The 14,680-nt window shown below is 43.2% G+C and overlaps 1 long non-coding RNA gene across 1 annotated transcript in view; it reads left to right on the top strand.

Moving 5' to 3' along the window:
- The window catches only part of LOC121288711, a 28,310-nt gene extending 22,209 nt beyond the window's left edge, over positions 1 to 6,101 (top strand). Inside the window, exons 2-3 of the long non-coding RNA XR_005945413.1 lie at positions 5,213 to 5,392; positions 5,858 to 6,101. This is a non-coding gene — a long non-coding RNA (uncharacterized LOC121288711). The remainder of the gene's footprint in view (positions 1 to 5,212; positions 5,393 to 5,857) is intronic.
- The last annotated feature ends 8,579 nt before the right edge of the window (positions 6,102 to 14,680 follow it).

Genomic DNA, 14,680 nt, shown 5'->3' with positions numbered 1-14,680 from the left:
TTGTAGGTTACAGCGCTTCAGATGCAAATCCAGGTACCTTCCAAATGAGTTGAGTGTTTCTGCCTCCACCACCAAACCAGGCAGCAGGTTCCAGACACCTACCCCGCTCTGGGTGAAGAAGTTTTTCCTCATGTGCCCTCTAATCCTCCTACCAATCATCTTAAATCTGTGCCTCCTGGTAATTGACCTCTCCCCTAGGAAAAACAGGTCTTTGCTGTCTACACTATCCAGGCCCCTCATAATCTTGAGCACTTTAATTAAGTTACCTCTCCTCTGTTCTAAGGAAAACAACCATAGCCTATCCAATCTCTCCTCATAGCTGCAATGTTCAAGCGCTGGCAACATTCTTGTAAATCTTCTCTGTACTCTTTCCAGGGCAATTTTGTCCTTCCTGTGATGACCAGAACAGTACAAAAAAATCTAGCTGTGGCCTAACCAGCATTTTATGCAGTTCCAGCATGACATCCCTGCTTTTGTACTCAATACCTCATATAATAAAGGAAAGCATTCCATATGCTTTCTTTACCATCTTATCCATCTGTTCTGCCACCTTCACAGACCTGTGGACATACACTTCAAGGTCTCTCACTTCCTCTACCCCTCTCAATATCCTCACAGTATATTCCCTTGCTTTATTTTCCCTCCCCAAATACATTACCTCTCACTTTTCAGGACTGAATTCCATTTATCACTTTTCCGCCCACTCAACCAAATAATTGATATCATTCTGGAGTCGACAGCCGTCCTCTTCACTATCAACTACGCGGCGAATTTTTGTGTCAGCTGCAAATTTCACAATCATGCCTCCCAACACTGAGCTCAGCCCTATGGAACACCACTAGAACCTGCTTTCCATTTGCAAAAACATACATCAACCTTTATTTCCTGTCCCTGTGTCAATTTTGGATCCAACTCACCACATTCCCCTGTATCCCATAGGCTTTTACTTTACTGATCAGTCTGACATGTGGGACCTTGTCAAATGCTTTACAAAAATCCATGTAAACAACATCCGCCTTACTACACTCATTAACCTTCCTTGTTACTTACTGAAAAAATTTGATTAAATTAGTAAGACATAACCTTCCCCTAACAAAACCATGTTGACTATCCCTGATTAATCTGTTCCTTTCTAATTGACAATTTATCCTGTGTCTCAGAATTGATTCTAATAATTTGCCCACCACTGAACTCAGATTGACCAGCCTATAATTATTCAGCCTATCCTTTGTATCCTTTTTAAGGAATGGTACAATGTTCACAGGCCTCCAGTCCTTTGGTACCTCGCCTGTATCAAGTGAGGATTGGAAAATGATCCTCACAGCATCCTCTACTTTCTCCCTGGCTTCCTTTAACAGCCTGGGATACAATCCATCTGACCCTGGTGATTTATCCACCTTCAAGGATGCCAGTCCCTCCAGTACTTCCTCTCTCACTGTGTTTATTGTATCTAATATTTCACACTCCTTTTTAGCTAGAATGTCTGATTTAACCCTCTCCTTAGTGAAGACAGAGACAAAGTACTCATTAAGAACCCTGCTCACATCTTCTGCATCTATGCATAAGTTACCTTGTACATCCCTGATAGGCCCTACCCTTTCCTTAGTTATTCCCTTGCTCTTAATATAATTCTTCAAGCTTTCTTTGATTTTACCTACCAATATATTTTCATATCCTCTCTTTGCTTTCCTAATTTCTTTTTTGTACTCCTTTAGGTTTTTTACAGTATTACGTTTTTTTTAATGACTGTCACAAGCTTTCTTTTTCTGCTTTATCTTACCCTGTGTACTTCTGGATAAACAAGGGGCTCTAGACTTTTTTCTTTGTGGGGACATGTCTACACTGTGGCCATAAAGTCTTGCTTTTGAATGCCTCCCACTGATTTGTCACTGATTTTTCTTCAAGTAGCTGTGAGGTATATTACAAATTTTACGAAGCTGAGAAATGATCTGGCAAAAGTCCACTTCTCACAATTCAAGGATTTGGTGTCCTCTGTTCGTATCCCAATTGATATTAGGGTAGTTGAAGTCTCCAACTATTATTGCCCTATTATTTTTGCACGCAGAAATTTGCCTACGTATTTGCTCTTCTAGCTCCCTCTCACTATTTGGGGGTCTATGGTACACTCCTAACAGTATGGCTGCTGTTTTTTTTCTGAGCTCAATCCATATGGCCTTAATTGATGCCTCATTTAGTATATCAACCCTCCTCATGGCTGTAATTGCTTCCTTAACCAATAATGCTACACCTCCACCTTTTTATCCTCCTCCCTATCCTGCCTGAAATCTCTATATCCAGGGATGTTGAGCTGCCATTTTTGCCCCTCTTTAAGTCGTTACTTTATAGCAATGATATCACACTGCCATGTGTCTATCTGTGCCCTTATTGGCTTTATTTGCTATAGTCCTTGCATTTATATATATACCTTTTAACACTGCCAAATTCATGTGCTTTACACAATTTTTAACCTCTGCTTCTTCTGTCTTTCAGAGTCACCCACTAATTTTCTGTCTCCCGTTCCCTGTTCTGAATTTGTCCTACCTCAGTCTGCCTTCAGGTTCCTACCCACCTGCTAATCTAATTTAAACCCTTCTCAACAGCACTAACAAACCTTCCTGGAGGATATGCATCCCAGTCCCGTCCAGGAGTAGATTGTCCGGCTTGTACAGATTCCACTTTCCCCAGAACCAGTTCCAATGCCCCAGAAATCTGAAGGCCTCCCTCATGCACCATCTCTCCAGCCACACATTCGTCTGATGTATTCTCCTACTTCTGCACTCACTAGCACATGGCTTTGGGAGTAATCAAGAGATAACTACCTTTGAGGTCCTGCTCTCTTTCCTAACCCCCTAATCTCAGGCTGCAGGACCTTATCCCCTTTTCTACCTATATCGTTCATACCGATGTGGACCACCATCTCTGGCAGTGCACCCTCACCCTCCAGCATGCTCTGTAACCACTCAGTGATATCCATGACCTTTGTATCTGGGAGACAATACACCATCCATAGGTAGCCATACAATGCATAACTCTCACCAGTATATTACCTACTATCTGAGACCAAGGTAACTAATAAGCCTCAATTTTGCCATCACCTGTAGCAGACTGGCTGTGACACACCTTGTAATATATATAGTCAGTAGAGAAATATGAGCAACACCCCTCCCTTCGTTGCTGAAGAGTTGGGAGTCTTGCCGCAGCATGTCTACCAAAAGAGAGTGTCCCCTAAAGCACAATAAAATCTACTGTGCCATTTGGGAGATATTGTTTCAAGTACAGTAATTAACCAGCAGAATTTTTGCTGACTCTCATTGTGTATAACCTGCAGGAGATTCCTTCCCCTTAAGTGGAGGTGACAGGAGAGGAAACACAAACAGATGCTGAGGTCTTCAAGCCAAGGTGATCCACTGCTGTTTGGGTGGTTTCCCAGCAATGGGGTCAGTAGCCATGATTGCGGTGGAGAGCCCTGTAAGAGACACAATTCCATTGTTTCTTCTCTTTCGAAAATTGTGGACACCTTGAAGTACTGTGCAAAGAAGGCATTCCTAGGCAGTGGCTAGTTAAATACATGATTATGTTTTCACATTCATGCATAGAATCATTGAAAATTTATGGTACTGTAGGAGGCCATTTGGCTATTTTGTCTGTGCCAGCCAAAAAAGAGCTAGCCAGCCTAATCCTACATTCCAGTTCTTGGCTCAGAGCCTTGTACTTCAGGTGCATATCCAAGTACATTTTAAATGTGATGAGTGTTTCTGATTCTACCATGCATTCAGGCAGTGAGTTCCAGACTCCCATATCCTCTGGATGAAAACATTTCTCTAAACTACGCTCTAATCTTTCTGCCAATTAAGTTAAATCTAAGAACACTGTTTATTGACCTCCCTGAAGAGAAAAAGGTCCCTCCTATCCATTTTACCTATGCCCTTAATAATTTTATACACCTCAATTAAATCTACCCTCAGCCTCCTCTGTTGCAAAAGAAAACAACACCAGTCTATCCAATCTTGTTTCATAACTAAAATTTTCCACTCATGGCAACATCCTCTGTATTAATTTACACTTGTTGAAATTATTAGAATTAGGATGCACATTCAGGAATTGCAATAAAAAATGAAATTGCTGAAAAAAGAGACACGTTGAAGCTTTTCGTCTTGCAGTCATCAGGATACTTCGCAAGAACACCAATATAAGAGGAAAGCAACCATTTATACTGTATGAGAAGACAGTGCCGATTGGTTGGCAAGTGGATTCTGATTGATAGAGACATTGCCATGGATAATGCGCCAATTGACGGTGATTGACAGTTAACTGACAAGCATTGTTTGAAATTTAAATCAGGCAACTTGATCCTGATTGGTCAAGGCATTGCCCTGAGGAATGAGTCAGTGAATGGCTAATAATTATTTTGTTTAGATGAAATAGGCATAATATGTGTACATGCTCTTTCTGTCTGCAAAGAACAGGCCCCTGTGTAGCTACGTAGCTTCTAGTATACACACATGCGCCACACTGCGAGTCTGACTGACAATCTTAAATTGGTTGTCAACGCTATTCCTAGCACATTGAGGATTATTTTGCAAATGTTGTTCAATCGCGGAATCACATCTAATGTTGGACACATCTAATGTTGAGTTTTGCAAGCAGGGGCTGGTTGCCCATTGCGAACAGAAGCTGGGACATGCTGTTTGATATGATACGCCAGTCTTTGGAAAGTATGGCCTACATACCTACAATCACACCGGTACTGAAATTCATATAACACATTACTCATTTGTGTGATTTGGCTCGACGACAGCATCCTGTTATTGGCGAATACCACTCGTGTTGTTACTACATAGTAGCAGTGTGAAACAGCTAGATTCACCTGTTGGTCAAAGTTTTGAGATACCTTGCCCTTTCAGGGTAATCTGAGGTAGTTAATTTTCAGTGTCCTGATGAGTGCAAGATGAAAAGCTTCAACGTCTCTTTTTTCAGCAATACTCAAGTTCTGTACTACCAAATGAAAAAATGAAATGTGAACCAATGTGGTAGGGTAACAAAAATAACGTAAGATCATAGGATTACTTAGGATATACAGCACAGAATCAGGCCATTAGGCCCAACCAGTCAATGCCGACGTTTATGCTCCACTTAAGCCTCCTCCCATCTTTCTTTGTCCAAATCTATCACAATAACCCTTTATTCCCTTCTCTGTCTTTTGCTTGTCTAGCTTTCCGTTAATGTTTAATACGATTCACATCAACCACTCGCTCTGGTAAATTCCACATTCTCACCACTCTTTGGGTAAAGAAGTTTCTTCTGATAGAGTTTGTGAAGATGAACAGACTGCTCAAGCAGAAAAACCCAGGATCTCTTGGAGGAAAGCAAGTGGAAGATCGTAGACAATGTGGTAATATATTTACTAAAATAATTATGAATAAGCTTAGAAATTAGATGAATTATGGGTCAGAATTTTCCCTATGGCCTGAATTTTGTGTTTGTCGGGCGCACATGATTGGCGGGCCCAGGAGCCGATGGGAAACGGCCCCCCAACCACAATCGGCCCCTGACAGCGATTTCACACTGGACGGCCAATTAACGGCCAGCCAGCGTGAAATGTGTCCTGACAAAGGCGCAGCACTGCCTGTGGGGGTGGGAAGAGGGCAGGCACCAACGTCACCGTGGGTGCTGGTAAGCACTTCCACTGAGCTGTCTGAAGGCATACAGATACCTCAGGGAGCTGCAGGCCTCCAAATAACAAAAGAAAGCACAAAAATGTTGCAAAAAAATGTCCATGCAGCACAATCAAGCACCAGAAAGCTTACCTCATTAAAAAAATGTCCCCAGATAATTCTTTTTATTTTATGTCCGATAGAGATTTCGTCTGCCCTTGGATGAGGTTTCACCGAAAATGTAAAGCCTGCCTGGCCTTTTGCCCCATCCGCCAACTGCGAGGTTGGACAGGCCATGAAAAATTGCTTATAACCGGGCTGTTAATGAACAAAGAACAAAGAAAAGAAAAGTACAGCACAGGAACAGGCCCTTTGGCCCTCCAAGCCTGCACCGAACATATTGCCCATCCACTAAAACATTTTGCACTTCCGGGGTCCGTACCCCTCTATTCCCATCCTACTCATGTATTTGTCAAGCTGCCTCTTAAACACCACTTTCGTACCTGCATCCACCACCTCCTCTGGCAGCGAATTCCAGACACTCGCTACCCTCTGCGTAAAAAACTTGCCCCGCACATCTCCTCTATAGTTTTCTCCTCTCACCTTAAATCTATGTCCCCTAGTAATTGACTCTTCCACCCTGGGAAAAAGCTTCTGACTTTCTACTCTGTCCATGCCACTCATAATTTTGTAAACTTCTATCAAGTCGCCCCTCAATCTCTGTCACTCTAGTGAGAACAATCCGAGTTTCTACAATCTCTCCTCATAGCTAATATCCTGCAGAACAGACAGCATCCTGATAAACCTCCTCTGCGCCCTCTCCAACACCTCCATATCCTTCTGGTAATGTGGTGACCAGAATTGCACGCAATATTCCAAGTGTGGCCTAACCAAGGTTCCATACAGCTGCAGCATGACTTCCCAGCTTTTATACTCAATACCCCTGCCAATGAAGTCAAGCATGCCATATGCCTTCCTGACTACCTTATCCACCTGCATTGCCACTTTCAGTGACCTGTGGACCTGTACACCTAGATCCCTCTGCCCATTGATGCACTTAAGGGTTCTGCCATTTACTGTATAATTCCTGCCTGTATTAGACCTTCCAAAATGCATTACCTCGCATTTGTCTGGATTAAACTCCATCTGCCATTTTTCTGCCCAAGTCTCCAACCGATCTATATCCCGTTGTATCCTTTGACAATCCTCTTCACTATCTGCAACTCCTCCAACCTTGATGTCATCTGCAAACTTGCTAATTAGCCCAATTACATTTTCATCCAAATCATTTATGTATACCACAAACAGCAAAGGTCCCAGCACTGATCCCTGCGGAACTCCACTAGTCACAGCTCTCCATTCAGAAAAGCACACTTCCACTGCTACCCTCTGTCTTCTATGACCAAGCCAATTCTGTATCCATCCTGCCGGCTCACCTCTGATCCCGTGCGACTTTACCTTCTGTACCAGTCTGCCATGAGGGACCCTGTCAAAGGCCTTACTGAAATCCATGTATATAACATCCACTGCCCTTCCATCGTCGATCATCTTTGTCACTTCCTCGAAAAACTCGATCAAGTTAGTGAAACACAACCTCCCCTTCACAAAACCATGCTGACTCTCACTAATATGCCCATTTGCTCCAAATGGTAGTAAATCCTGTCACGAAGAATCTTCTCCAATAATTTCCCTACCACTGACATAAGGCTCACCGGCCTGTAATTTCCTGGATTATCCCTACTACCCTTCTTAAACAATGGAACAACACTGGCCATTCTCCAGTCCTCTGGGACCTCACCCGTAGCCAGTGAGGATACAAAGATTTCTGTCAAGGCCCCAGCAATCTCCTTCCTTGCGTCCCTCAGTACTCTGGGGTAGATCCCATCTGGCCCTGGGAACTTATCCACCTTAATATTCTTCAAGACACCTAACACCTCTTCTTTTTTGATCTCAACATAATCTAGGCTATCTACACACTCTTCCCTAGACAAATCGACCGCTAAGTCCTTCTCTTTGGTGAATACTGATGAGAAGTATTCATTTAGTATCTCTCCCATTTCTTCTGGCTCCACACACAGATTCCCAACTCTGTCCCTGAGTGGGCCCACCCTTTCCCTGGCTACCCTCTAGCCCTTTACATATGTATAAAAGGCCTTGGGATTTTCCTTAATCCTGGTTGCCAGTGACTTTTAGCCCTCCTGACTCCTTGCTTAAGTTTCTTCCTACTTTATTTGTCTTCTCCACAGGCTTCATCTGTTCCCAGCCTTCTAGCCCTTACAAATGCTTCCCTTTTCTTTTTGACTAATCTCACAATATCCTTCGTTATCCAAGGTTCCTGAAACTTGTCATGCCTATCCTTTATCCTAGCAGGAACATGCTGGTCCTGAATTCTTATCAACTGACATTTGAAAGCCCCCCCACATGTCAGTTGTTGATTTGCCCTCAAACATCTGCCTCCAGTCTAGATTCCTCAGTTCCTGTCTCATATTGTTATAATTAGCCTTCTCCCAATTAAGCACCTTAACCCGAGGTCTCCTGTTATGCTTATCCACCAGTACCTTGAAACTTACTGAATTATGGTCACTTTTCCTGAAATGCTCTCCTACTGAAACTTCAACCACCTGGCCAGGTTCATTCCCTAGTACCAGGTCCAGTATTGCCCCTTCCCTAGTTGGACTATCTACATATTGTCTCAGGAAGCCCTCCTGGATGCACCTTACAAATTCTGCACCATCCAAACCCCTAGCACTAAGTGATTCCCAGTCAATATAGGGAAAGTTAAAATCACCCACCACAACAACCCTATTGCTTTTACATCTTTCCAAAATCTGCCTACATAACTGTTCCTCAAACTCCCGCCGGCAATTGGGAGGCCTATAGTAAACCCCCAACTTTGTGACTGCACCCTTCCTATTCCGGAGCTCTACCCATATTGCCTCGCTGCATGAGCCCAACGAGGTGTGCTCCTGTCGTACAGCTTAACCAGCAGTGCAACTCCCCCACCTCTTCCTCATCCCTCTCTATCCTGCCTGAAACATCTAAATCCTGGAACGTTTATCTGCCAATCCTGTCCATCCTTCAACCAAGTCTCTGTCATAGCAATAACATCATAGTCCCAAGTACTAATCCAAGCTCTAAGCTCATCTGCCTTGCCTGTTATACTTCTCGCATTGAAACAAATGCATTTCAGACCCCCAGTCCCACTGTGTTCAGTAATTTCTCCCTGCCTGCCCTTCCTCTTAGTCCTACTAGCCATATTCACTGGTTCCCAGTCTTTATTTCACCTGCTGACCTATTGCTCTGGTTCCCACCCCCCCTGCCATACTAGTTTAAACCCTCCCGAGTGACACTAGCAAACCTCGCAGCCGGGATATTGGTGCCCCTCCGGTTTAGATGCAACCCGTCCTTCTTGTACAGGTCCCACCTGCCCGGGAAGAGATCCCAATGATCCAGATATTGGAAACCCTCCCTCCTACACCATCTGTTCAGCCATGTGTTTAGCTGCACTATCTTCCTATTTCTAGCCTCACTGGGAGTGAGACTGGGAGTAACCCTGAGATTACAACCCTAGAGGTCCTGTTTTTTAACTTTCTGTCTAACTCCCTGAACTCCCGCTGCAGGACCTCATCACTCTTCCTGCCTATGTCATTAGTACCAATGTGTACCACGACCTCTGGCTGTTCTCCCTCCCCCTACAGAATGTCTCGTACCAGATCAGAGACATCCTGGACCCTGAAACCAGGGAGGCAACATACTATCCTGGTGTCTCTTTCACGACCACAGAAGCGCCTATCTGAGCCCCTGACTATAGAGTCCCCTAAGACAATTGCTCTTCTGTGCTTTGACGACCCCCCTCCCCTGCCCCCCCATGCTGAACAACAGAGACAGCCGTGGTGCCACTGCTCTGGCTACTGCTGTTGTTTTCCCCTGATAGGCCAACACCCCAACAGTATCCAAAATGGTATACCTGTTAGAGAGGGAGACAGCCACAGGGGATTTCTGCACTGACTGCCTGCCCCTTCTAGCGGTCACCCAACTATCTGTCTGTACCTTGGGTGTGACCATGTCTCCAAAACTCCTGTCTATGACGCTTTCCGCCACCTGAATGCTCCTAAGTGCACCCAACTGCTGCTCCAACCAATCCATGCGGGTCTGTGAGGAGCTGCAATTGGGTGCACTTCCTGCAGATGTAGTTGTCCGGGACACTTGAAGCATCACAGATTTCCCACATTCCACAGGTGAAGCACTTCACCCCAACAACTGCCATTTCTAGAACTATTTAATAAATTAATTTAAATCTAATAACTGCTTCATGTCTCCTTATTAACTATACGTTCCCTAGGGCTAGATTTCTACTATAAATGCTAAGTTCTAAGAACAGTAATCCCCCAATTCTGGTCTAGATGCCCTGTACTTATTAAATGATTAATTTATTTGGTTTAATTAGTTTAACAATGTTTTAGTTTCAAATTCAGTGTAGATTCTCTACCAGCCAATCAGGTCACAGATTTACTGTGATGCCACTTTTTATTTTTTTTAAAAGACCCGAGGTCTGCGAATCCCCGAAGTCAGGTTTTTATCTTCACCTCTCTGGAACTCCTCTCTCCAACTCTGCTCCCTGGAACTAGGCCGCGAATCCCCGAGGTCAGGTTTTTATCCTCACCTCTCTGGAACTCCGCCCTCCGACTCTGCTCCCTGGAACTAGGCCGCGAATCCCCGAGGTCAGGTTTTTATCCTCACCTCTCTGGAACTCCGCCCTCCGACTCTGCTCCCTGGAACTAGGCCGCGAATCCATGAGGTCAGGTTTTTATCCTCACCTCTCTGGAACTCCACCTTCCGACTCCGCTCCCTAGAACTAGGCCGCGAATCCATGAGATCAGGTTTTTATACTAACCTCTCTGGAACTCCGCCCTCCGACTTTGCTCCCTGGAACTAGGCCGCGAATCTCTGAGGTAAGGTTTTTATACGAACCTCTCTGGGACTCTGCTCCCTGGAATTGCCTGCTTAATTGTCGGTGGGTGCTCTTCTGACTTTTGCGTGTGCCCACCAAGCAAAATATAACACAGGACGCTTGTCCGACATCATTCCCCGCGATTTTACGCTTGTTCGGGTCAGGTGTGTGCCTGACTGTGGGACATAAAATTCTGGCCTATGGCCTTTGAACCCTGCTGTCAGGCTGAAATGGGAGTCAGTGGGGAACAGTCATATGTTGTGATTTTCTACGGAGCGACCAATCAATGGTCAGAGGGGCAGGCTCACTCTCCAATTAAGGTTGGCGGGCATCTCATAGTTTGAGGGCCAATCACAGGCCTTACAGCTTGAAAGCTGCAGCAGGATGTCATGGCAGGTATAAGGAGAGGGCATGGCAAATGGAGGCACCCTCTCTTTGACTTTTTAAAATTTAAGATAAAGAATGCCTTTTGCAGATGGGCCACCATTATGGTAGTAGGAGGGGGGCTCAGAGAAAGCCTCTATGGCCTGGTTGCAGCATTACCCCCAACCCCCGCACGCTCCCCACCCCACCCCTACCATGTCTGTTGCCAGGAGGATGCCTCTTGCCAGGAAAATGGCCCTGGGAAAGATAGAGCTGGGAAAACAGCACACAGGTCAGTGACGCTGTTTTAGTGCCTGGCTGCCCCCATTTCCGGCCCCAGCAAGATCTGGAAATCAAGCCCATAGTCTTTGTTCTTGACTAACCTAAACAAATGCCAACACAGGTTTTACAGCTAGTCTTGCAACTTGGGCAAATAAATACAAAAATCATCAAGATGAGTTTAACAAATAGTTCTGTAATAACCAGATGGAATTAATAGCCTGACCTCAGAGATGTGCTCCCAGTATATAAAGCTCTGTGCCAAGAACATGGGATTGTTAATTTAAATCAACCCTCTGCTGCTGGAATTGCTAGACTTGATTATTTTCAGTGCCGTCCTTTATCATCCTTAACCCTCCACAAACTCCAACTTGTCCAAAGCACAGCCAGCCATATGCTGTCTCATGTTTTGGATTTCCAGCATCCGCAGTTTTTTTTGTTTTTATCTCATTAATTATGTCTGCTTGCTGATCTATTTTGGCTCCAAGCTCCGTTAGATTTTATCTCTATGTCCTCTTCTCCAAATTTCTCCACTGCCTTACCTTAACCTACTTCTACAACTCCCTCCAGTGTATCATAACCTTTGGTCCTCTCATTCTGGTCTTTTATGTATTTATTGTTCTACCCATTGCCCACCTTGGGTCCACTTTCTGCAACTTGCTCCTTTAACTTTTCCCACTCTCAACTTCTGTCTTTTCCTTTAAAAGTTATCTCAACACCATCTTTTTGACCACGCTTTTGGTCAACGCTCCTAATTCCCTCTCCATGGCTTGGCGTCCATTTCCCTTCCATTACCATTTGCACAGTTTTTACATTAAAGACGCTATACAAATCCAAGTAATTCTCATAAATTCATCCTTGCACTTTTGTCACTGCCTTCCATTGCATGGCAGAGATTAACTTTTTAAAAGCTCCTCCAAGAGTGTAATCAATTTCACAACGATTGATGGAATTCTATAGGAACCAACTAAATCTATTTTTTTTTAAAACTCACTCTCCTTGACAGCCTGTCCCCAGTCCTCTAGGACAATTCTCCTCCTGCCACTTGAGGCCAAACCTGGGAAATCTTCCAGGATCAGCAGCGGGCCAAACTTATATTAGGATATACACCGCAGAGAAACACCAGGTATGTCAGCAAATGGTGATTAGTTGACATATATCTTGAGTTTTAAAAGTCTGAAGACAGTGGGGAAAAAAAGACAAAGAAGCAAAGAGCCCACAAATTCAGAAAGAAACAGTTAATTAAGAGAATGTGCAAATGACTCTTGATTTGCACACAATGGAGATGCAGGAAGAGTGTGCAAGAAAGTGGATTTGGAGAAAAGGAACAAGTAACTGGAGAGGCACTGACCATAGTAATATAGGAAATGTTCACAGTCAGAACGGGGATCAAGCTTCTTCTTGTATCTTGTCCAGGAGTGTGACAGATCTGCTAAAGGAGCCTCCCCAGATATTCAAGTCCTGAGTGGAGTCGTGGCTTTATATTTGTGCTTTGCATCACAAGCAAGGACATCAGAGTTTCATGAAAATGGACATTTCACAACATGTACAACCCATCACAGTCTGTTCAGGTTTCCTTGCTGTGTTATCAGCAAAAACATACTATTCATCCTAAAACCAAAGCTAGAACACTCATGGGTACAATTCCAAAACACCAACATGATGCACAGTTTTACAATACAGTAACCACTGGTACTTTGTAATTGTTTTAAAATAACAACAACTGATACAATTATCACCTTCCTATTGTGGTGACAATACAAAATGTTCCAAGGTCAAATTAAAATGCACAGTAGAACATAGCAGTTAGAATCTGAAACAACAAATAGCAACAAATAAATCCAAGCAAACACTATTGTTAGAAAGGTGTTTCTCTTTTTGTTAGCTATTACTACTTTTAAAATGTGTCCTGTGTATAAAAAAGTAGGAAGTCTTTGACGGAGAGTTAATAAACCGTAGGGGTAATTTCACAGTCCTGCTTCAAAGGAAGCTAATTTGAACAATAGCATGATTTGGGATTGAGCCACAATATTGCAACCCTACTTCTAACTCCGAACATGCCTCCCAACAGAAAAGAAGAGCACAGAATCACATCTGATTTCTCCACATTTGGTAAAGTATTGTAATTCTTTCCATACGTTTTCAGTGCATTTTAATATACAGCTAAACTCAGGCTGGATAATTAGAATCCAGAAAAGAGTAAAAAACACATACATAGGAAATAATCTCTCCATGTCTGCTTTTCCCTGTTCAGGCCTCTGCCCTGCCGACCATTCACTCTCCCCTTCTACTGTGTTCCTCTATTCATATTTTTCTTTATCTCTTGTTAACGAGTGAATTGCATCAGTGGTAAATTATATGAATAAAAATAAATGCTTAAATATTTTACTGGGAAAGCAAAGACAATAATTTATTTCTTTCCAATAGAATTCCATTCTATTGGACTATCCTGATTTCACAGTTTGATTTCAATATTTTCCTGATTTTGGAACAGTATTTCCAAATTTTATAACTTCCTCTCACCCAGCCGCAAATATGCACCAAAGATTCCAGTTCAGAAGGAGCGGTTCCTCTTCCAAACGATGGTCTCTGGTGATCTCAAACATTTTTATCCAATCTGCTATCTAATGAAGTCTACTTTTATTTGTTCAACTTGGCCACTTTCTATATTTTTCTTTTTTTTTGCTAAGCAAATGACTCAAGTGTAATTCATGGCATTGTAAAGTGTTAACAATGTAAATCCTCTCATTCTAGCACATTAGTATTGTTCAAAATATGTAATTACCCTTTAAGAGAAATCAGTATTCCTGGCAAACTATTTCAGTGATCTGTTAAGATTGCACTGTGTGATCTGTTAGGATTGCACTGAATTCCAGCTCAGTATTTGCTGGGAGTGCCTCTTGGTTTAGTAACCTTGCCCTGTTTATACTGCTGGTGCCTCTGCTGCAGGTACTAAAATAATACATTTTTGCGCATGTTCCCTTCTTTCTGCTACTAGTTCACATGTCCAATCCGTATGTTTTCCTTGTTTAACAGTTCAGTCTTTGCAATATCAGTTTTCTAAAATAAAACTGAAACACTTAAGAAAACACCTCAATTAGATAGGGATGATGTAGCCCCAACTGGTGATTCAGATGTGCTGAATTTAGGCTCATATAATCATGCAACATAGAAGATGGCCATTCAGCCTATCATACCTGTGCTGGCTATTTGGAAGAGATATCCAATTAGTCCCACGCCACTGCTTCTTCTACATATGTACCTCCAAATCCCTTTTCAAAGTTATTATTGAATCGGCTTCCACCGCCTTTGCTGGCAGAGATCATTACAACTCATTGTGTAAAAAAATTATTCTCAACTTTCCATCTGGTCCTTTTGCTAATTATCAGACTCAACAATGCACCACTGGAAGCAGTGAGAAAATTCTGCTATG

This window comes from Carcharodon carcharias, chromosome 15 (genome assembly GCF_017639515.1).
Source record: "Carcharodon carcharias isolate sCarCar2 chromosome 15, sCarCar2.pri, whole genome shotgun sequence".
Taxonomy (NCBI): domain Eukaryota; kingdom Metazoa; phylum Chordata; class Chondrichthyes; order Lamniformes; family Lamnidae; genus Carcharodon; species Carcharodon carcharias.
Note: the sequence above shows the minus strand (reverse complement) of the source record. Positions and strands in the feature narration are given on the sequence as shown.